The sequence below is a fragment of the Nelumbo nucifera genome, chromosome 3 (assembly GCF_055504915.1).
Source record: "Nelumbo nucifera cultivar China Antique chromosome 3, China Antique-T2T, whole genome shotgun sequence".
Taxonomy (NCBI): Eukaryota; Viridiplantae; Streptophyta; class Magnoliopsida; order Proteales; family Nelumbonaceae; genus Nelumbo; species Nelumbo nucifera.
Window position 1 is genome coordinate 101,325,546 of NC_142651.1, and position 22,467 is coordinate 101,348,012.

At 35.6% G+C, this 22,467-nt stretch overlaps 1 pseudogene across 1 annotated transcript; it reads left to right on the top strand.

Moving 5' to 3' along the window:
• Positions 1-1,664: 1,664 nt before the first annotated feature.
• LOC104599017 (cullin-1-like) lies at positions 1,665-16,886 on the top strand (annotated as a pseudogene). Its single transcript, XR_016083500.1, has 20 exons — positions 1,665-3,575; positions 10,616-10,752; positions 10,869-10,977; positions 12,092-12,276; positions 12,386-12,432; positions 12,520-12,724; positions 12,819-12,896; positions 12,979-13,068; positions 13,170-13,249; positions 13,415-13,477; positions 13,754-13,789; positions 14,048-14,134; positions 14,255-14,407; positions 14,481-14,536; positions 14,649-14,769; positions 14,904-15,065; positions 15,163-15,306; positions 15,400-15,618; positions 15,966-16,133; positions 16,557-16,886. The product of XR_016083500.1 is annotated as a cullin-1-like (transcript).
• Positions 16,887-22,467: the final 5,581 nt, after the last annotated feature.

Consider the following 22,467-nt stretch of genomic DNA (forward strand, 5'->3'; position numbering starts at 1 on the left):
GTCTTGAGTTCGGATAGGGGAGTGACCTGAACTGCCATGGGACGAGCCAGTTCGGGTTGTTGCCTTGTGTGAGGCTCGGAGCCTAAGGGAGAGTTCGGGCTCCTTGTAGGGAGTTCGGGCCCCTAGTAGGGAGTTCGGACCGCTGGTTCCTCCCTTCGGTGCTCGCGCTTTGGGCATGCTATTGTGCCGAGTTGTTGCCTTTGCCACGTGTTGAGTGATTACGAGGTCGGGCCAAATCTTCCTTCATCACTACTCAACTGTAAGGATTACCACTGATCATCTGGTTGGTCGAGTCTAGAATAGCCTCTGTCATGCCTTGGCCCATACTCCGTTAGATCTTACAGAACCGATGGGTATTAATAGGCTTCTGATCTGGATATATGTATAACTGACCCAGGCGCAACCACACTGCATGAGGAGAACATTGAGGCAATGGTGGAAAAAATGAACAGAAAACGTTTAGGCCTGATTTGTTTTCAGTGCAATTTTATTGTATTGGTGCAAAACTATGGAAGTGCAGTTAAGTATGATGCAAATTTTGGTTTATTTTGATTTTAGTTTTTACCTAATTTTGATTGCTTATAGTGCATATGTAAGTAACATAAAACCTGAAGTAAAAATCAAAGCAAAATTGAATCAGAATTTGCACTCTCATGAATTTGTACTAAAATGTATATAAAATATGTAGAATGCAAACTCAGTTTAGAAAGAATATAAATACAAATATATACTGTACAAATGTATACAAAATAATATAAAATATAAGGTTTTGCACTTTATTTGTATTTGTATTAAGGTTCAGTTTGGAAAGAGTACAAATTCATGAGAGTGCAACACCCTACATGAGAGTTGGTGGTGTACTCTTAAGAGACTCCTGATCATTACCACTCTGCATGTTTGCTTTTGTATTCCTTCCAAATTGAACCAAAATATTTGTAGTTGTACTCTTTTCAAACTGAGCCAAAGGTCTAAGGAGTCTCTTAAGAGTGGTGTTTGTGCTTTAGTGTTGGGTCCGGTCTTTGCTTTGTTGGGTTGTTGTTGTTTGCTCTTTAAGCCTTGTTCGTTTATTGGTATGTGATGCTACCTTGGCAAGTGATTCTTAAGCAAAAGTTGCCCAAGTAACTTTCAGTGCTAATGTTCAGTCGTGTTTCCACTTGGATAAAGAGGGAGGCAGCCAGGCAGGATCCCATTATAATGACACAAAAATGCAAGGACCCAACTTACCCCTTATGAGATAACGACAAACAAACAGGGCCTAAGAGAAAGTCCGTTTTACAAAAATAAAAAAAAAAGAAAAATTTAACCCTATTTTATGTGTTGGTTTCGAGTTTAGTTGGATACTTGGATTTAGGCCTGGATTCCATATTTGGCCCCACCCAATGATTAGGATTAATTAGGTATTTGGAAATTCACACAAATTTATTGAAAAGCATTAAAATCTGAATTTTATTGTTTGCATATAATTGATAATAAAACTAATGGATTTTCTTCTTTACTCCTATAAATTTCAATGAAAAATGACACCGCATCAGCATAACATTGAAATCCGTTTTTAACTACCTACTCCAGGTGTTAGGTTATACTTTTTTTTTTTTTTCTGAAAAATGTACTCTCAGACCATACCTTGAAAATTGAGAAAGGTGTAATTTGAGAAAGGTCTTTTTTGGTATTTTTTACTTTTTTTCTTGTCATTAGTAACAGTATGCTGATATGGCATTAAAAAACACCTATGTGGCAGCAACCAAAAATAATTCCAAACCAAAAAAATGATTTTTGAGAAAATGACAGATCACTGCAGTACTGTTTTCTCAAGAAAACACCTCTCATGAAATGGCATTAGTTCATAGCCAATATTTATTATTATTTTTTAAATAATGGCATTCCAGATCTCCTACCCACAAGCATTCCTTTGGGTAGGGATGTGGGAAAAGTTTGTCGGTAACAGATCCGAGCCAAGAACCCAATAATGCTCCTGGTGTGAGCTGGTTTTCTTCTCTTAGTCCTTTCTTTTCTTCCCTCTTGTTGTTCGCATTTGTATAGGTTGGTTTGTGTCTTCCTGCAGGTCCCTGCATCTGGCATCTCTTGAGAAAAAGGAGATGGGGGAAGAATTCTCGATGGAAGACAAGTGCAAGAAATGTCTCTATGGAAAAATCTTAACAGACAAAGCTCTAAATCTGAATGGGGTAATGGCTAGATTATCGAACATGTGGCTGAAGAAGACTAAAGGATATGAAGTCAAAAAACTCAGAGGTGAGGGTTTTTTTGTTTATATTCAAAAGAGAAAAAGACATTAAAAGAGTGTTAAAATATTTGCCATGGCTTGTCTTTGGGTATCGTCTCTTGTTGAAGCATTGGGGTCCGGATCTTAGCACTTCAAGACTGATGTTTGAAGATTTGAATATCACCATTTGAATCCTAGATGTCCCAGTTGAACAGATGACGAGTAAAGGATCTTAACACTTCAAGACTGATGTTTGAAGATTAGAGTCAAGATCAACATGAATGAACCTCTTGAGAAGGGAGTAAAGGAGAAGAAGCAAAATGGTGAAGAAGTTTGGTACCCTTTTCAATATGAATGACTCCCCATGTTCTGCTATGGTTGTGGGAGGATAGGACATTGTGAATCAACATGTAAATTCACAAAGAGAAAGGATGCAGTGGAGGTACTTACAAGAAGATTGGCGGATCAGTCGATGGGGAGGGATAGGATGCCCACAGAGTATGGAGACTGGCTAAGAGCAAAGGACGACCTAGAAGAATAGAAATACATAAATGCTGGGGCAAGGAAGCAGAGTAGAGAAATTGTAAATACTAAAAGAGACAAGTAAAAAAAAAAGTTGTTTCTAGTTCCAGTGATTTTGAAGAGATACAACAAAAATCAAACTCTGAAGATGGCATTAGGAGTGCTGAAGGTTGTAGTAAGTTGGCTCCCCTATTGACTACTAGTAGTTTCCTCTCCTCGGAAGAACAACATGGTGAGTTCCGTTTGCACCAGGTGCAAGAGTTTAACTGGAATTTGAACTTTTTCTTGTCGTCGGCTTCCTTACTCCGGCATGGGTTTAAATTCCATGACAATCCTAACACTGATGAAGGTAAGAAGAGGTGGAGGGGCTCGAGTATTGCCAATCTCAGTAGTGTGAATGAGGTTAGAGGGGACAGATCGCTGAAATCTCTTCAAAAAGGGAAAGTCTCAAATGTTGTAATTGATATTTTGGAAGATATGGAGAAGATTGTTGATGTGGAAGCAACTCAGTTACTCAGTTGCTGAAAAGTGGTCTCGAGATTTGTGAAGGAAAAGACGGGTCTATTGACCACGAAAGCTCCCAAAGAAAGGAATCTCATCCTCCCTCGACAAAAGGTAAGAAAAGAAGAAAACCGGGTCAGGCTGAGAATTTTGCGGATTCAGATCCGAAGCTGGGTGACATCACAAGGAAGAATGTAAACATAAAAAAAAAAAGAAGTTCGAAGATGCAGTCATTTACATAGAGGTGATGAGGAACTTCCAAGGGGACATTGAAATGTGCGAGAAGAAAAATGATGATGACAACACCTTGATCTTTCAACTCCCGGACAAGGTACCTCTTATGTTTCCCCATCCAAGAAAAATTATAAACTCGTTCTCAAAAAGATTTCAAAAGAGACTCTCTCTTGGAACCTATAAGTTGGATAGGAAGGTTTTGGATTAGAGGAAAAAAATTCACTCTACACATGAATCCAGGCTGAGGGATCTTAAAATACCAAAACCTACTGTCCAAAATGCAACTAGAGAGAGCAACGAAATTTCAAAACATCCCATAAAACATGGGACCCAAGTGGGAAAAATTTCTTTGAACCGAGTAGTAAAGAGATAGAAGCAATTTATGCTAAATATGAGACCAATACTCCTTGATTTGGGTCTAGATTTTAATTTAATAAAAAGACCTAGAGATGGGGTATCCTTTCCTTATACCTTGATTGCAGTGGCAAAGCAGCTAGTTTGGGGAAGGAAATGGCCACGTAATTTACCTGCTATAAATAAGCCAAGGAATGGTGATTTTAAGTCTAAGCAATGGAAATTAGCTTTATGGTTGCTTCTGGTTCTTTTCTCATCAAGGAAAAGTTTATCCAATCACAGGTTTTTGGGGATGATAAGCTCTGTTAGGCGGATCTGTTTACCTCTATGTCCTCTAAGTAGTAAGCTGTGCAAGTTTGTTAGGGTTGTTCAAACTGGGGAAAATAATAAATGGGCTCTGGTGGCTGTTCAAACTGGGGAAAATAATAAGTTTGTTAGGGTTGTTCAAACTTAGTCTCCAAAAATTGCCTTCTTAATTGAAACTAAATGCTCTTTATTAGAATGCACAAATAAATTAAAGTCCATAAGGGATTGGAAAAGATGAGGTATTGATCCTATAGGTAGGGCTGAGGATTAGCTATGTTTTGGGAGCAAGACCTGAATCTGAGTATTAAAAAACTTATTCAGTATTTCATCCATACTGAGATCAAGGACAATGATAACAACTTCTGGGCCCACACTTTTGTGTATGGAGAGACAAATAGGAAAAAAAGAAATCATTTCCTGGCGGAATGGGATGCCTTAGCCTCCTCTATTTCCAACCCTTGGATCTTAGTGGGGGATTTCAATACGTTGTTTATTAAGGAGGATAATGAAGGTGGCAAAGAGTGCAGGAGATGGGAATTGAATAGAAATAGGGCTTTCTTAAGAAAGTGGGATCTTAAAGTGGTTACGAGTTTTGGTCCAAAGTTCACGTGGTGTAACAAAAGGGAGGGGAAAGATGCAATATAGGAGGTTTTGGATAGAGCAGTTTGCAATCAACAATGGAGTCAAGTTTTCAGTCAGGCGTGTGTTTTCCATTTAATAAGTGGGGGATCTGACCATTTACCATTTGCTCTAGAAACCCATCAATTTGAGAAAGGTAAAAAGATGCCATTCAGATTTGAGGAAATGTGGGTTGACTATTAAGATTGCCAAAAAATAATTGAAGATACTTTGCATAAAGAAGTGAGAGGTAATTCTCACACAAACTTCAAAAACAAGGAATCCAACTCAGAGGAGTGTTAAAGAAATTGAATAGGGAAATCTTTGGAAAGATACAAGAAAAAAATCCAAAAAGTAAAGGATAAACTTCAAGTGGATCTGTGGAAATCTAGGGATGAAAGGAACCAAAAGAGGATAGAAGAGGTAGGGAAAGACGTAAATGGTTGGTTAAAAAGGGAGGAAACCCATTGGGCTCAAAAATTGAGGTGTAAGTGGCTAAGATGGAGTGATAAAAAATACAAAGTTTTTCCACTAGAAAAGACAAAGTAGAAGGTACAGAAATAGGATCCTAAAAATAAAGGATATGGATGGGATTTGGGTTGTAGGGAAGAAAGAGATTGAAAAAGCTTTTGTTAACTACTATCAAACCCTTTTCAAATCCTCAAACCCATCCAACATTGAAGAAGCAATCAGCCACATCCCAAGTGTCATCTTGGTGGATGACAACTCAACATTGAAAGAGATGATCACAGGTAGATTGAACAACCACTAAAACAGATGAGCTCTCACAAAGTCCATGGACCTGATGGTTATCCTATTTTTTTCTATCAAAAGTATTGGAATATTATAGGAGAAGATGTCATAAATGTAGTTAAAAGTTTTTTCCAAGATAACCTAATCAGATAAGATCTGAACCAAACTTTTATTACCCTTGTTCCTAAGGTTAAATATCCTGAGGACATCAGCCACTTTAGACCCATCGGCCTTTGTAATACCTCCTACAAGATAATTGCAAAAGTACTAGCAAATCGACTAAGGAGGTTTTTGGAGACAAGCTAAAAAATGTCTCGTAGAAATTAAATTAGATATGAGCAAAGCCTATGACAAGGTGGAATGGCAATTCTTTCGAAGGGCAATGGAAAAATTGGGCTTTGGGCAGAAATGGGTAGATTGGATAATGAATTGTGTAACATCAACATCTTATCAAATTCTAATTAATGGATCCCAAAGTATGAAAGTGTGGCTTGAGAGAGGTCTTAGGTAGGGTGATCCCATATCTCCATGTTTATTTTTGTTGTTCTCTGATGTTTTCTACTCTCTCCTAAATAAATCAGTGTCAAATGGTAGCACCTCTGGTGTTAAGTTAAATCAACAAAGTCCCGCAATTTCTCATTTGTTTTTTGCTGATGATAGCTACATCTTTACCTAAGATGATTTGGAAGAGGGTCACAAAATTTTGGATATCATCAGACTGTATGAACAAGCATAAGGTCAAAAGGTGAATATTGAAAAATCTGAAGTCAAATTTAGTTCAAATATCCACCCAAAAATCCAAAAGTTAGTTGCTAGAAGTCTCCGACTAAGAAGGGTGGAAAAGCCCTCTATATACCTTGGCCATCACCCTTAGATAGTAGGTCCAAAAAAGAAGGTTTTAACTTCTTGGTGAATAGGGTTGAGGACAAAACAAAAAGCTGGCGAAGCAAATTCCTCTCTCATGCGGGGAAGGAAGTCATGATCAAAGCAGTGGTTACTACTATCCCCTCCTACTGTATGTCATGTTTTTCTATTCCAAAAACAATCTGTGATAAACTAAAAAAAGACTCATAGTTAATTCTGGTGGGGTAAAACTAAAAAAAGTAACAAAATTCATTGGGTCAATTGGAACCATAACTGTAAAAATAAGTTGGATGGGGGTTGTGGTTTCAGGGATCCTGAGATGTTTAACAAGGCTCTTCTAGTAAAATTAGCTTGGAGGATTGCTTCTGGGGAAGACAGTTTGTGGGCCAATGTAATTAGAGTAAAGTATGTGATGAATAAAAACTTTCTGAGTGCAAATTTTTCTAGCAGTGGGTTCTGGGGGTGGAGAAGTATCTTGGATGGGAGAGAAATTCTTAGACAAGGTGCTTGTTGGAGCATAGGTTCTAGTGAAAATGTCAAGATTTGGGATGACCCTTGGATCCCTGATCTACAAGGATACAAAATTTATGGGTCTAGACCAAGGCCTCAAAACATTGTGTTTGTAAAAGATTTCATGCTCCCAAATGACAGAAAGTGGAATGAAAACCTAGTAAGAAGTTTCCTTCCATCAGTGGCTGAAAAAATACTGAGTATAAATCTCCCTTTCTTTGAGTGGCCAGATAGGCTGGTTTGGCTTCCTTCTAGAAATGGCAAGTTTAATGTAAAATCGACCTATTTTAAGGCAAAAAACTTAAATAACCCCCTTATTCTGGAGATAGATGGTATAGGGCAAGAAGATGAAAGGGGCCTATGGTCAGCTATTTGGTCATTACAGGTAGAACCAAAGATCAAAGCATTTGTATGGAAATGTTGTCACAATGGAGTGGCAATTGCTCAGAATCTGGTTAATAGAAAGGTTTCCTCATATCCAATTTGCAAGGTTTGTGGTTATGAGAATGAAACAATCATGCATGATCTGTTTAGGTGTGACCATGCTAGAAGTGTTTGGTTTGGGAGTGGCATTGGGCTTAGAATTGATGAGCTAAACTTAAATTCTAGTTTTAAAGAGTGGCTAAAAAATTGGGTATTAATGTGTAGAAGGCCTGAACACAAAGGAAACAATTTACTTCCCTTCTCAGTAAGACTGTTGTGGGGTAAACAGTGCTATTTTTGAAAATGAGGCCCTTAACCCAACTTTTGTGAACATAAAGGAAACAATATCAGCAATGAAGAATCTGAGCCAAGCAATGATAAAGTCAAAACAAAATCAACACCCTTCTAGTGCCCCATAGGTCCCTTCCCCGTTTTGGACAAAGCCGACTCATCCTTTATGAAGATAAACGTGGACGACTCTTTTGTGGTTAGTACTGGTATTGCTAGTAATGGGTTAGTGGCTCGTGATGCAGAAGGAAGATGCCAAGCCCTCTGTTTTGGTAGATGTCAGGCTAGCTCAACTAGCCAAGCTGAAGCTCTAGCTATCCTAAAAGCACTCAAAGTCGCTACTCAAAAAAATTACAGGAAGTTTTTAATAGAAAGTGATTGCAAAAACCTTATTAATAGTACTTCTTGCCAAGGCTCAAATTGCTCTTTTGGAACTTACTTTGTGATTCGGGATATTTTAAAGTTGGCAAGTTTCTTCCAATGTTTGTTTTGTTTTGTCCTCATATCAGCAAACAAGGTAGCTCATCTAGCAACAGTTCATGGTTGGTTTGAATCCGGTTTGTTAATGAACACATTTCCAAGCTGGGCGATGGAAGCGTTAGAGGAAGATGACATGATTGTCTCTTAATGTTTTGTGTTTTCTTTATTCTGTTTTTTTCTCTTTCTAGGGTCTGTAGTAAGTAGTTAGTTTTGTTGTTTTAGTATCTTTATTTTCTTGGTTATGTTGTATTGATCCTGCTTGTTCTCTTTTATCTTCAATGGAAACTTTCTTCTGTTCACAAAAAAAAAGAAAAGAAAAAATATCCGAGCCAAATTATTAATGGATCCTAGACGGATATGGTTAATGGGTCCAAAAGTGGATATGCCTAGGAACTAATAATTGGGGAGTCTAGAGGCCCGTTTGGAGGGCCTTTTTGGGAAGATCTTCTGGTAGCTCTGACAGTTAAAAGATGCATTGAGCTTTTGCATGAAGATCTAAGTAACCTGAAACACATTTGGCAGATGTGCGTCTTTCCGTGTGAGAATAAATGGCAAAATACACGAAAAACTTCATTTGGAGCTTCCCGAAATCGGCCCAAAATGGGCTTTTTATGTCTTTTCGACGCTCTGTCTTTTGACGGATAGATCTTCTGTGTGCCAAACAGAAATAGACCGAAAATTGATCTTCTCAACTTGTAAAAAATCAAAAAACTACGTGAAAAGACACGCCAAACAGGCTCTACATCTTCTCTTCACATGGCACTCCTCACACCAACCTTACAGTACGTCTCAGCTGCATATTGGAAAGATTTGTATTGTTATTGATGGGGGAGATGTTCCCAACAGACAATGGGATGTGCTGTGAGGTCGGTGTGAAGGGAACAAATTCCGATTCATAATTGGGCTGGAATCTGGACTTAGGTACCTTTCAACTTTAGAAATTATAAAATTAATAAAACTTATATAAGAATAAAAAAAAAAATCTCAGTTTGGAAGGAGTACAAATTGTATTATTTGTATTTTCGAACTGAGCCAAAAAAAAAAACAGAAAGACAAACAGAAAAAATAACCGTGGTCTTTAGCAAGCTTGGCGCCGGGACAGCGGAGATTTGCCTTTAGAATTGGAGGCTTGGACAGATATCTCACCTTGTAGTGGCATGAATCTTATCTGATACCGATTGGACTGATATATCTAGGATAGGACCGGGTATACCCTCCATTAATCAGTATTCAAAATTACAATGGTACCCTTTACGTTGAAACATAGAGAGAGAGAGAGGGAGAGAGACATAAAACAACGGATAAAGAAGTGAGTCGTTTCATACTAGGGAATAGAGTGAAACGAACGTGGACTAGCAATCCTTGTCTTTCTCCTTTTCCTGCTATTCTTTGTCTTCTCTTCCGAAGCTCTTCTACTAATACCCTAACCTCCTCCAGTCCTCCTTCTCTCTTCTCTCTCTCTCTGATCAACGTCGTTTTTTTTGTTAATTAGCGTGAAAATAGTTGCAGAAACATAAGTTGATATATCTCTCTCTTTTCTTTCACGGTAATCGATCGATGTTCTTTTTGTTGAAATAATAATATTTGGTTTCTGATTGCTCTTGTTCATGTAATATATATTTTCTTCATGTTTCTTTTTATTTGGAGTTTGTGTTGCTTGGAACAAGTCTTAGATCGTTTGGTTGACAGAATTTGTGTGAGTTCTTGAATCTCGATACAGTAACACCAAAGAAAAAGAAAAAGAATCTTGATATAGTAATTTTCTTTCTTTCTTCTTCTTCTTCTTCCTGCAGTTTGTCATTTGAAAAAAGCCACAGTATTTCCACCTTTTGATTAGATAACGGTAATAGTTGTCAACCTTACTTATCTCTTTCATGATTTCGAATGGAATTTTTCCTGAGTGCTGGCTGGCAGAAACTATTTAGTTTTTTTTTTTTGTATGTGTGTGTGTTACAGTTGGGGATTCGATTTGGCGTCAATAAATAAATGGGCTGCAGGGATGAGAACCAGTTAGAGCATTCTTTGTGTTCATAATTTTTAAATAAATTACTATTTGTTGCTTTGGTGATCCCTCTGCTTGTCTCCCTTTGATCTTATAACTTGACTATGTCAATTATATGATAAAAAGATGCAGTCTGTCTAGTAGCAAACATTTTCTGTGGTATAATTTGGTTTCCCAGACAAGCACAGACAAGTTCACTCATTGAAAATTTCCCCAGTTTCATCTTGTGAATTGCCTACGCAGTAGACATAAGAAAGCCTCTTGGTTCATCTTATTTGCTTCAGAATGAACCCTATTGTTTGAGTTCCTAGGTGTACATATATAGAAACTGCAATTAATGTCCATCCAGTATGAGATAAATTTCCATCTCAAAATTTTCTTTTTATAGTTTCTATCTTCTGGCTATTTGTAATGAAATAAAGAAATAACAGATAGCTCTGTTAATTGTATTATCCTTGTGGGTTAATTGGTTGACTTCATTGAAGATGATTCTAGTAGCTAGGATTCTATTGCAAGCACTAATCATGGTTCTTGATTAGTGAGAGGAGATGGCAAAGACTGTTGATTTGGAGAAGGGTTGGGAAGAGATGAAGAAAGGGATGGCCAAACTTAAGGCCACTCTCGAGGGTCAATCTGATTCTCCATTCGATTCTGAAGAATCCGTAAAGCTGTACACGTATCCTTTCATGATTTGTTGTTAATTATTGTTTTCTTTCTTAATTAGGATGCTTAGTGATGATGGCCATAGAAGATTTTTATTGTGTGAAATATCCTTTACTTGTTAAACTACAGAACCGTTTTTAATTTGTGTACCCAAAACCGAAAGTCCGATCATACTGAATATGCCGCAGAGCTGTACAAAAGATACCGTTCAGCCATAAATGAGTACATCAATGAGACGGTGAGACAACATTTTTCTTTATTATAAACTCAATTCTTTGTGATCTTTTTCCTTGCATAGCTTGTCTGTTTTCAGAGATTCAAGAGGACTAGGGGCTCACGGTTCGGTTTTTTTGAAAACCGGTAACCGAAACCGAATGGAAACTGATCGGTTAACAGTTGGTTTTTTATTTATTTATAATATATATATATATATAATTTATAATAAAATACTATAAATATATATAATATTATATTTTAAATAATAAATAATATATTATATATTATAAATATATATTTATATATAATGTATATTTATTAATTTATAATTTATAGAAAATATAAAATATATATAAATATATGTATACTGGTCAATTTGATTAATTGTTGGTTTTCTATTTTGGTTAATCGAAACCAAATCGATACATTTGTTTTTTTTTTTTTTAAATACTGAACTGGAACCAAACCAATCGATTTGGTTAACCGAATTTTCAGTTAGGTTTCAGTCAGTTTGGTTTTTTTATTTTTTTTGCTCACCCCTAAAGAGGAGGAAGGTATTAGCTTTGAGGAATGTCATAGCTTTGAAAATTTTGATGTCTTTCTTTTGAGATTGTTGATAAACCTGCTCCATGGGAATCTTCATAGGCTTTTTTTTTCCAGCTAGATATATAATTTCCTTTTTAAACTGTCAAGTTTTAAAAGTAATAAACGTTGAAGTGTTTTAATTAAATAGTAGCAATTAAACTTCATCTAATGAGGAGAAAAATAAAACACAGAGATGAATTGATAAACAATACAAAAGGATTGAAAATTTATAATCTAAAAATTATCACCCAAGTTCCAACTCTGTTGGTCTTCTGATTTCCTAATCTAAAAAGCTTGTTTCATCATTGTCACTGAATTTCAAATTATGCCTTGCTGTGTCCTTTCTTTCCTTTGTCTTAGCATCTTAATTGGCATATTTTATCTCCTGTTTCATATGTTTTGTATGACTCTTAGTTTACACTGCTTACACCATTTTTCTGTTGAAAAATTTTTTTTTTAACATTTCTGTTGAATCAGATCACAAAATAGTCCATTCATGGAATTAAACTACTGAATTGCCTTTTAATTTCCTTCTTTCCTCCCATAAATAGGTGTTGCCCTCTTTAAGAAAGAAACATGGCATATTTTTTCTGAGAGAACTTCAGAAAGGTGGTCAAATCACAACATTATGGTCAGATGGCTCTCTAAGTTCTTCAGTTATCTTGATCGCTACTATGTTGTGAAGCAATCTCTCCCTAACCTTGCTGAAGCTGGAAAAGCATGCTTCCATGATCTTGTAAGTAAATCCTGTAACTTCATATGTCTCTTTCATGGGCACATACAGCACTTACGAACAAGTCCTCTTATGCTCCTCAGAGTTATAACATGTTTCTTGTTGATTTCAGGTATACAATGAGATGAAAGATAGAGCGAAAGATGAAATAAATTTTTTTAGTAGGTTCTATCTCAATTGGGGATATAACAGTTTTAAATTCAACTTTTGTATTAGCTAATTGAAACCAATTTTCTTTTCATTTCAGATTGAACAAGAGCGGGAAGGTGGGCAGATTGATCGAGATTTAGTTAGAAGTGTTGTATCTATGTTCAGAGATGTAGGGGTTTCAGGGATTGAACTATATGAGAATGACTTTGAAGTATACATGCTTGAAAATACATCTGTTTACTATGCTAGAAAAGCTTTGGACCATATCTTGGTGGATTCTTGCCCAGATTATATGTTGATGGTTGGTATTTGTTCTATCTCAATGATCTAGTGAAAAATAAAATCTGTAGGGTCAGCTGCAAAAATGTTAATAATTTCATTATGATATTTTTCAGGTGGAACAATGCTTGAAAACTGAGAAAGAGAGAGTTTCTCATTACCTATGTCCAAGCACTGAACCAAAGTTGTTAGAGGTATTTATGTAGTCTTTACTTTGATCTTTGGAAAGAGATGACATGCCACTGTAACCTTATCCAATGTAATTTGCCTAACCAGAAAACACAACATGAACTTTTGTTTGTACATGCAAACCAACTCCTTGAAAAGGAAAGCTCTGGATTGAGTAGACTACTTGAAGATGGTCAGGTCTGTATCAGTATATCAGTGTCATCTTGTAATTGGTGCAAATAAAAGTGAAGTCTTTCTCTTTCTGTTGAAATTGATTGACCTATTTTTATTTGATATAGGTGAAGGATCTGTCAAGGATATATAAATTCTTTCGAGAATCACCAATGGACTAGAGTCAGTATCCACAATATTTAGAGAGGTGGGTACGAGTTTCACAAATGGTGATTTGATCATTTCCCTTATTTTGAAAAACCAGGAAAATCCCTAGTGAAAAGACAAGCAAACTGCTAGAAAATCAATACACAAGGATGTGTTTGTCTTTAGAACATGTAGTAGCAACTTTAATGTGTCCTATGTGCTGCAGCATGTAACTTCCATTGGTCAAGCCTTGGTTAGAAATGCAGCAGATGAAGCAAGCCACAAAAAGGTAGGACAGTTACTCTCCTTTTCATAGTTTTTATTGTAAAATCATTTACTAATTTGGAAATTGGGTTATTTCAGTTTCAATTTTGTGTTGTATGAAATATAAGACATCAAGGCCATATTCTTCTATTCTTTAACTTGGTGGACATGTGATCAATCTATGTTTTATCTAATGTGGAATGCTTATATATATAATATCTGCATAGATTTTTTGTTGTACTTTGCAAAATCCATCCATAATGCATGCCAAAGTTGCTGATCTGAGCATTTTTTTCTACAGGTGGAGAGTAAAGACATTGTTGGTTTCCCAGAGCAGGTAATGAATTCAGTGAAATCTCCAGTATTTCCACAAATCTCCTGATAATTCCTTAGATTTTCACTACCTAATAAATTAACTCTTCTTGAAATAAATTAGATGTTGCTGTACCTATTAAATTAAATGTAATCATCTCTCACATGGGATTGCTTTATATAACTAGATTAGATGTTGTTGTACCATGTACCAACTAAAGAAAAGAAACCTTGCAGTGGTCTCATCACCATAGTAATTTATGCTTTCCTTTATGATCGTCAGGTTTTTCTTAGGAAAGTGATTGATCTACACGACAAGTACTTATCCTATGTCAATGGCTGCTTTATGAATAATTTAATCTTTCAGAAGGTTGGTTTTCTACGTAGTTTTCCTTGGATCACATTCTTTGATCTATATTCCTTTGTTGGTTTTTATGCATCAAGTTTCAATTAGTTGAAGTTGATGCTCATTGGCTGTTTTGAATTGAAGGCACTTGACGAAGCTTTTGAGGTTTTCTGCAACAAGCAAATTGCAGGAGTCTCCAGTGCAGAAATATTTGCAACATTCTGTGACCGTATCCTCAAAAAAGATGGTGGAAGTGAGAAGCTAACAGATGAAGCCATTGAAGAGACACTTGATAAGGTCTAATTTGGTTTGTAATGTATCTTCTTTCATGAAGTTAGTTTTAATTCTTCAAAACAGTTTTACTCTACAGATTGTAAAATTGATTGTACATCTCCATGAGAAGGATCTTTTTGCTGAGTTCTGCAGGTAGAACTTTCTTTTGGAAATTACTCTTCCATGTTGTAATCAATCCCCAGATCATCCAGTGTTAGATGGTTCACATCTATCACAGAATCTATCTTATTGGACTTTGTTGCAGGAAAAAGCTTTCCCGTAGGCTCCTTTCTGATAGGAGTGTTAACGAGGAACATGAAATGTCTCTGTTATCTAAACTCAAGCAGCAATTTGGTGGTCAGTTCACATCAAAGATGGAGGGAATGGTTTGTTAAACTACTTTAGAGCCTACTTTTTTTTTTTTTTTTTATTCTAATTGCTTTGTCCTTTTGGCAGAAGCCAAAGTATAATGGAACCAATCATTTGAGCTTTTTTCTTGATATTCTTGATGCACAATCAGGTCGAAGATTTGATCTTAGGAAGGGAAAAGCAAGTTGAATTTGGGAATTATTTAAGGGACAACCCACATGAAAATAGAGGAACAGACATGTCAGTTACAGTCCTAACTACTGGATTCTGGCCCACATACAAATCCTCCGAACTGAATGTTCCTACAGAATTGGTAATTATGGAACATACAGTTTAATCACATTAATTTCTTGGAATGACCTATTCTTTCAGAGTGTTTGATAGTTCTCATCACTCTTCTCACCTTGCAGATTAGATGTATTGAAGTTTTTAGTAGATTCTATACTTCAAATACCAGGAACCGAAAGCTGACTTGGATGTTTCAATTTGGTTACTGTAACCTGATTGGGAGATTCAAACCAAAGCCTATTGAGCTGCAGCTTTCAACCCATCAGGTTTGTCTTAGGTTGAACCATTTATTAGTTTATTTAATTGGGAGTATATGCAAAGATGTTCAGCTAGACTTTGCCTTTTGATTTAATACACAGGCTGCAACATTGTTGCTTTTCAACACATCAGAGAGGCTCAGTTTTTCAGAGATCATGTCACAGTTGAACCTGCCCTCTGAGGAAGTTAAGAAACCGCTACATTCACTATCATGTTCAAATTACAAAGTTTTGATTAAAGAACCAGATAATAAGGCTATCTCTTCAAGTGATGTATTTGAATTTAACTCTATGTTCACTGATAAGATGAGGAGAATCAAGGTATGAAACCTTTTCTTTCCCCTCCAAAAAGTAAACATTCATTTTCTGTCTATTTCTGTATTTATTTTTGCAGTTTGGCAAAGCTTTGGTTCATGACTGAACTTGCCAACAAACCCAGTGCATATTTTGATCCAACTAATATACTGGACCTGGTTTCTTCACCCAGTGATTTGGACTGATAATTTAACAACTCAAACTGAACCAACCAGGCTCAACCCATTACCACCCTTGCCTTTTTCTTTCCTTCTTGCTTTAGGCTTCCAACTTTTTAATTTTTTTATTCTTATGTCCAAACTCAAACTGGTTGGGTTCTTGGTGATGATGATCCATTTATATCAATCATACAGATTCCACTTCCTCACACAGAAGAGAAGAAAAAGGTGACTGTAGATGTTGACAGGAGCAGGCCATTTGCAATTGATGCTGCAGTAGTGCGTATCATGAAGAGCAGGAAGGCCTTGGGCTACCAACAGCTTCTTATGGAGTGTGTGGAGCAGCTGAACCGTATTTTCAAGGTACTAAGTCATCAACTGCTTTCAATGTAGCTTCTCCTACCCTCTTTCTTTCTGAAATCAAGGTTTTGGCTTGAAGAATTCCAAAAACCGTTTGGAAACAAGGGTTTCAAAACCGACCCGGAACCAGAACCAATACTGTCACCGGTTCAACCATCAGGTTCGAGCGGACGGCCAATTCCAACTTAAAAAATAAAAGATAATTAAAATAAAAACCGGCAAATAATCAGTGGGTCACTGACCAATTCAATGGTTTTTTGGCCACAGACTAGACTTAGGGTAAGATGGAACCGATTGCTTGGACGGCTTCCAGGCCAAACGGTCTGACTGGCCGTTTGAAAACACTGGTTCATTCTATCATTTCCGTTACTAATGTAATGAAACCCTGTAACTGATTTATGTTCATGGGCAACCTTTAATTTGCAGCCGGATGTCAGATTGATTAAGAAACGGATTGAAGATCTTATTCACCGAGATTACCTGGAAAGGGACGAGGATGATGTATCTATGTTTAGGTACAAGGCATGATTCGACACTTCTTTTGAACTACAACAACAAAAAGACAACTCATCTACAGGGGGTGTACTCTGAATCAGTGGCCACTGATTCATGGCGATAGAGATTATTACTATTCAGTTCTAGTTTTTTTTTTTTTACTTCTCTGTTTAATCTTCAAAGTGGGGTTTACCAACTCATGTCAAATTTGAGACAATGTTGTACGCTTGTGCATTAATTAAATTAATTCTTTTTGTTTGATGCCTGAGGATATTTGTTTTGTTCTCTCTTTAATTTCCAATTTTCTTCTCATCTGTTTTGTGATTCCATATTTCCCATTTCTCGAGGTTTAATGGATCTGATCCAGTTAGACCCGATTATAATTGACAGGTTACTTTTAACCTGTAATCTGACAACAAATCCGTTTATTTGTCAAGGGTGAGTTTAGAAGAGTACAAATACACATGTAGTTATTTACTGTGCAAAATCTTATATAATATATTTCTAAATCTTGTATCTGTACTGTATATATTTGTATTTACACTCTTCTCAAATTGAGCCTAACGCTGTGTTTGGGTATTGTGTAATTTTATTTGCATTAGCACAAATGCATAAATGTAAAAAATGCAAATTCTTTTTTAATTTTGTTTTGAATTTTACTTTGTTCTACTTCATGTATTAATTTACTTCATTTGTATTGCAATCAAATAAAATAAGTTAAAATTTGAAACAAAAATAGGTCAGAATTTACATTCAAATCATTTGCACGGCCATGGTTTTACACCAGTACAAATTTATTTGCATTGCAACCAAACACAACCTAAGGCTCAGATTGGAAAAAGTACAGATACAAATATGTAGAGTGCAAAACTTTGTATTTTGTATGTATTTGCCTCTAAAGAGTACAAAAACATATATATACAGTACAAATATATACAAAATACAAAGTTTTGCACTTTATATATTTGTATTTGTACTCTTTCGAAAATGAGCCTAAATGATATATTTGGACGTTATAATACGATAACATTACAAATACATCATTAGAAAAGTAGATATTAGATCAGTAATATCTTTGCAATATGGCAACATATATACATATTTGTATATACAATTACATAGTTTGGATCTTAATTGATTTGGGATAACTAAAACCGATCTTGACCCGATTATAATTGAGACACATGGCGCAGACCCAAACCCTAAATTGGTGGTTGTTAGATAATGAAAACATATTCAAGAACCTCACCTGACAGTTTGAATAATTCCTTATCATGTATGACATCAGAGCCTTCTTAACCAAGTGGTCTAGTATTCAATTTTCATTACCCCTTTATTGTACACTTGCATTCAGTTTGTGACAATTCTTCCATTAATACTATCAAAAAGGTCATTCATTACATGTGTAGTCTCATAATATGCATGAGTATTAGTTATTCCAAATTTAAACATGTCAACTGAACACTCCCTCTCATCTATATCTATAACAGAAAGAGGAGTGTGTAGGAGTCTAGGGGTCTCTCACACAAGCCTCCCACATAGCCCTCTGGTCTCTCATCTCACACATGTGAAATATTTATTTTTTTAATTTAGAAAATATAAATATAAAGAATAGACATATCTCATCAATTCCTCTGATTATTAAAACATGTTTTTATGAAATCCTGCATATATTCCTGAAATATGTCCTTATCTCTCCTCTATTCACCTCTCTAAGGTTACTGTCTAATTATCCCAAATTAATGCATTTCCTAAAACACATCCCTTCCCCCCCACACCCCCTTCTCTTTCCAGATTGGCTTCAGTCAGTGCAAGTCTATGCTCACACTGTTCATGTAGCCTCTTACAACCTTACATTGGAAATATCTCTCCATGAAATAAAATACAGAAGTAAAGAGATATTTTCAATGCAAGGCTGTAAAGCCTGTTTGAACGGACCTTGCATTGACTAAAGCTGAACTCTTCTATTTCTCACTCTAGTCTCCACATCTCATGTCTCTCTACTCACATAATAGCTTTCCTCCAAAATGTCTCCTTATCTCTCCTTAATTAACCCAATATGTTTGCCCTGTGACTATTTTAGCCTAACTCTCTCTCTCTCTCAAAAAAAAAAAGGTATATGCATAAACTTTCTTAGGAATTCTGAAATTCAACGTTCATTAATTAGTGACAATCTTCTATACCATTCGATATGTACACATAAATTAGAATTTTGTGCTTTGATCAATATGCATGTTGCATTAACATTCTCCAAAGTAAAATATATAAATTTTCAATGCATAGAAGTATCGATTTTGGCATAACCATGACTACACAGTTGATGTTTCAGCGCAGTTATTAGGGGATGACTTACATAACTGGGTCAATTTTTATCAGAATTTCTATCTTTAGAGCATAATTAACACTGCTAGGGATGCCCTCATGTAACTGGGTCAAATTCACCTCGACATGCATGGATGGTTTTCCGAACCTTGATAAAAAAAAATCTCTCTAACAATTAATTATAGGACCCACTTTATCTATATATCTTAGAGCGATGGAAGTCAAGCCATTCAAAATGATGGATATCTCTTAAGGTGAAGTTTTAAATTTCTACAGTAGATATTGTTGAGATATACATGAGTTGTTCATGTTCATTTGTGTGAGTATGGGAAGCATGTTTAACATTAAGACATAGACCTTTGGGGGCCAAAGCTTAACCTAAAACTAAATCCATTCCCAAGTTTATCAAGTCAAGCTTATTAGCTCAAGCTGAAGATATGATTGGTTAGTTATGTGTGAAATTTAACCTTTTATCAAATTAAACCCATGCAATACTAACATATCTTTCTCTCTCTCTCTCTCTCTCTCTATATATATATATATATATAACAAGGCAAAATTGAAACCCTTATAGGTCTTCATCATGGTTTTCGAACCACCGTTGACCCGGATGGTTAGACCGTTCGGCCCGAGAACTGTTCAAGCAATCGGTTACGTTTTACCCCAAACTCGGTCTTTGGTCAAAAATCGTTGAACAAGTCAACAACCTATTGACCCAGGTGGTCGAACTGCCGATATGTTGACCCGTTCAACAGTTTTAGCCATTTTTATTTTTAATTATTTTTTTTATTTTTTGTCAGAACGGGCCATCTGTTCAAATTAGACGATCGAACTGTCGACCCGGAAATGGGTGGCTAGAACGGTTTCATTTCTAGGTTGTTTTTTAAAACCATGGTCTTTATTGTCTCTCATAAATTCCATATTTACTCTCTAATAACACCATTCTTCTCTCTCTCTCCCCCCTAGTAGTCAATATTTATAACATATCCCTCCCCATTAAATCCCTCTTTTCCTCTTAAATCTCTTCTAATCCCTTTTGACTCTATCTAATAAAACAGGGGCATTAATTAGATGGATCGGGTTAGGTTAAGGGCCAAACTAAATATGAACCCTAGCTTTAATTCAAACTAATGTCAATACCTAAACTTGCCCACCAATATATGTAATGAACCAATTTTCTTCTTATATAAAAGTCTAAAAAAACCATTTTTCCTTTCCATGGATTATTATGTTTTTCTCTATCTTTTTGTTAATTTAATGTAGATTTGTTTCATGGATTCTTCTAGTTCAACAATAAAAATCACTTAACATGAGCCTTTGGTTATCTTTGTCAATTCAATTTTGAAATTATTTTTTAAATTGGTTATTGATCTCATGTTAAACACATTTTTTGACTGCTTAAAAAGGAATAAGTTTGAAGTTCAATAATTAAAAAGGAAAAAAAATTATTTTCTACTATTTTATATGTAAAGAACTATAAATATATAAAAACTTTGGTGCATCATTGTTATTTCATTTTCCCTTAAAAATGCATTTTTAAAAAATAGTCCGTGCATCACATGGGTCACCGCTAGTATAATAGAAATATCAATATGTAGAGGCCATGGGTCTCTCACCACAGGCCTCACACAGAGTCGTCTCCCCTTTTATTATTCTTCACACATGTGAAATATTGAAAATCCTCTTATGTCTCCTTATAAAACTCTCTTATGTTTCTCTATTAAAATTTATCATTACTCTAGATCTTCTCTAATAAAAATGTTCTTAATCCCCCCCTCACCCTTCAATAGTCAATGTTTGTAACATCTCCCTTCCCCCATTAAATCTCTTATTTCTTTTTAAATGTCGGGTTGGGTGTGGTTAAGGGCCAACCCTAGATCACCCTTGAACGTGAACCTTAGCTTGGAACCAAATTGACATCAAAACCTAAATTTTTCAACCTAAACCTATCCAAATTTCTATTCAAATCCTTGCATGGGTTTGCTTGCTAATATTGTTTGAAACTACTATCAATATATGTGGATGAATTTCTCCGAAGTTTCACTATATTTTCAAGACAGAGTATTTATTCTCATTCTCATGATCCTAAACCCTAGCTAATTCGGTCCTGATGATGGGGAGAAAAATTAAAATAATGCCCAAGTTTGTTGGTTGGTGTGGTTCAACGCCTTAACTGATATAGCAGCGACTTGTGCAAGCATTATTCATAGCATTCTTCTTTTATACTTTCATTTGTTATAACATAGATGGTGTTTGGAAGTGTGGGCGTTTTTTGAAACCGATTTTCAAAAAAAAAAAAGCGCCCACACATGCTAAACCCATTTTTCACAAATAAACACCTTCATATGTTTGGTAGTGTTTTTGCCACGTAGGCATTAAGCAACACTAATGCTGTTTGGTAAAGTGATTTCCATCACCGTTTTTCATATATGTGCACACATTACTCCGTAAGATGGATACACATGTAAAGTACTTTCATAAAAGTACTTTCGTAAAAGTACTTTTATAAAAATGCTTTCATAAAAGTACTTAGAAAAGTTGAATGTCAAATACAAATAACTGCCTATTTGAATAAGCACTTATTTTTAACTTAAACACTCCCAAACATGGCCTAAGAAAAACAACACAACCCATTAATTAATTAAACTCTGTCCTGGAATTTTATGTATGTAATTTTCTAATCCTCACCAAGTGTTGTGAATACGCTAATTTAGCAAACCTTATGCATCAACCTAGCTAACTAGTGAAACACCCATGTACTGTACACTTTCCTCTCTTTTTGTGGCCAACCCCTACCTAATAGATCAGTTGGACCTATGCAAATAAAAAATAAGAAAGATATATAATAACTTCTTCAAATAAAAGATAATAAAATGTCAGAAAAGGATTATAATATTAACTATACGGTCTGATCTTGTAGTTTCTGAAATTGATACAGTAATAATTTCTGGCTCTAACCTTATCTCTATTTAAATCCCAAGATAACCTTATCTCTAATGTTACTAAACTATTGAAATCAACCCGATCCTGACAACAAATGTATGGTTTCAATTGTTAAAAGAAAAAATATATATAGATAAGATTATTTCTTTTTACGTGGCCTCTTGGTGTCATATATGAACTAGGGGCCAAACAGCCTTTAGAACTCTATAGCAATTTCATTGAATTACATGGTGTGCCCCAATTTTTTTACTAAACACTTATATTCCCCCCTAAAACTTATACACGTTTAAATTTCTGAGTTAATAGTTTCTGCATAGTGACCATCCTAAGCTATAGTTTATTAAAATATATGTTCTTGGGAAGAAAGAATTTGCATTTTAAGTAATTTATAGGATTAACTTATGCTACTTATAAACCTTGAAATATTATGAGAAGCACCTAGTCTATTTCAGACAATTGGTTGATTATCTTTCAGAACTCAAACCTTGTATCTTGTAGCTAGAGACCACATGTATATGGAATCCATGACACAAGAAACCAGATTTATTGGATACCTCTAGCCATCAAATAAATGGAT